The following is a 2,595-nucleotide window of genomic DNA, read 5'->3' as shown; positions in this document are numbered from 1 at the left end:
TTTTTTTTTGAGATAGGGTCTCTTGCTGGCCTGGAACTTGCCAAGCAGGCTAGGCTGGTTGACCAGGGAGTCCTAGGAATCCACCTGTCTCCACCTCCCCAGCACTGGGATTACAATTTTGAGATACTATGTCCAACTTTTATGTGCAGTCTGGGGAGTGAGCTCAAATCCTCTTGCTTGCAAGAAAGATATTTTACTGAGTCATCTCCACAGGTCTTTTATTTTTAAAAAAAAATTATTTTAAGGCCAGGTGTGGTGGTGCATGTCTTTAATCCCAGCACTCAGGAAGCAGAGGCAGGCAGCTCTCTGAGTTCAAGGCCAGCCTGGTCTACATAGCAAGTTCCAGGACAGCTGGGGCTACAGAGAGCCTCTGTCTCAAAAGGGCCAAAAAATTTTTATTTTTATTTATATGTGTGTGTGTATGCATGCTCACGTGTGTGTGTGTGTGTGTGTGTGTGTGTGTGTGTGTGTGCCCTAGGATGCCATAAAGGGGTGTTGGATTCCCAGGAGCTGGAGTTGCAGGTGGTTGTGAGCAAACCAGTGTGGTGTGGGGAACCGTATTTGGGTCTTCTGCAAAAGCAGCAGGTGCTCCTAACCAGTCCAGCCCCATCAACCCTCTATTTTATTAATGGATGTTAATATTAACTTATTGAGTCAAGGGCTCTCACACTGTACCCTAGGCTGGGCTTGAACTCATGGTCCTCCTGCCTCAGCTTCCCAAGTGCTGGGATTATAAACATGAACCACCACTCTCACTTTTGTTAATAGTTAACCTCTTCCTAAGTTGAGTTTATAAAGTAACCTCAGGTTGGTTCATCTAAGGGACAAATGGCTCAGCAGTTAAAAGCACTGTCTGCTCTTGTAGAAGACTAGGGTTCGGTTTCCAGCACCCACATGTCAGCTAACAAGTGTCCATAACTCCAGTTCTAGGGGCTCTGACGCCCTCTCTGGCCTCTGTGGGCACTGTATGCACTGGTACACTTACATAATGAAGGCAAAACACTCACACACATAAAAATAAATAAATATTTAATAAAATAAAGTAATTTTAATCATAAGTTCATGTACACAGAAGAAAATATAGTCCATACAAGGTTCGGCAGTATCTGTGGTTTCTGGTGCTCCTTTGGAGGCTCTGGGACATATCCCATATAAGGTTCGGCAGCATCTGTGGTTTCTGGTGCTCCTTTGGAGGCTGTGGGACATATTCCATATAAGGTTCGGCAGTATCTGTGGTTTCTGGTACTCCTTTGGAGGCTCTGGGACATATCCCTTGTAGATAAGGGGGTGGGGTCTACTGCATTAAGAATGTGAACTGAGCGGCTGGAGAGATGACTTGGCCATTAAGAGCACTGGCTGCTCTTGCAGAGGACCTGGGTTTGATTCCCAGCACCCACATGATGGCCAACAACCTTCTGTAACTCCAGTTCCAGGGGATCCGACACCCTCTTCTGCCTTAAAAAACAAAAGCAGAGCTGGAGAGATGGCTCAGCAGTTAAGAACACTGACTGTTTAAATATTTTGTTATTTTTATTTTATGTGTACGTACGAGTGTTATGCCTGCATGTAAGTGAGTGCACCCGTGTCATGCAATGACTTGGAGGTCAGAAGAGGGCTTTGGATTCCCCTGGAACTGGAGTTAAGGACAGTTGTTAGTTGCCATGTGGGTTCTGGAATTTGAACCCGGGTCCTCTGCAAGAATAGTCAGTGTTCTTAACCGCTGAGCCATCTCTCCAGCCTCCAGGAACACTGACCGTTTTTGCAGAAGACCCAGGCTTGCATCCCAGCACTCATATGGCAGCTAACAACTATCTGCAACTCCAGTTCCAGGGGATCTGACAGCCTCTTCTGTCCTTGGCAGTCACTGCACGACACGGGTGCACTTACCTACATTGAGACAATGCACGCATACACACAAAATAAAAATAATATGCCGGGCATGGTGGCGCATGCCTTTAATCCCAGCACTTGGAAGGCAGAGGCAGGCGGATCTCTGTGAGTTCAAGGCCAGCCTGGTCTACATAGTGAGTTCCAGGCCAGCTGGGGTTACAGGGAGACCCTGACTCAAAAAGGACAAAAAAACCAAAACCAAAAACAAAAACAAACACCCCAAACCAAACCAACCCAACAAAAAAAACAAAAGCAAGAGTGGAGAGATGGCTCAGTGGTTAAGAGTACTAGCTGCTCTTGCAGAGAACCCAGGTTTGAGTCCCAGCACCCACATGGCAGCTAACAACTGTCTGTAGATTCAGTTCTGTAGATTCAGTTCCAGGAGATCCAATGCCTTCTTCTGACCTCCTCAAGCATTGCAGGACATGCAGGCAATACACTATACACATAAACTAAAATTAAAAAAAATAAATAGCCGGGCGTGGTGGTGCACATCTTTAATCCCAGCACTTGGGAGGCAGAGGCAGGCGGATCTCTGTGAGTTCAAGGCCAGCCTGGTCTACATAGTGAGTTCCAGGACAGCTGGGGCTACAGGGAGACCCTGTCTCAAAAAGACCAAAAATAAATAAATAAATAATTTTTAAATAAATAAATAGATAGATAGATAGATAGATAGATAGATAGATAGATAGATAGATAAATAAA

This window comes from Nannospalax galili, unplaced genomic scaffold (assembly GCF_000622305.1).
Source record: "Nannospalax galili isolate Female #2095 unplaced genomic scaffold, S.galili_v1.0 scaffold385, whole genome shotgun sequence".
NCBI lineage: Eukaryota > Metazoa > Chordata > Mammalia > Rodentia > Spalacidae > Nannospalax > Nannospalax galili.
The sequence above is the reverse complement of the archived record's forward strand: the minus strand, read 5'-3'. Positions refer to the sequence as shown.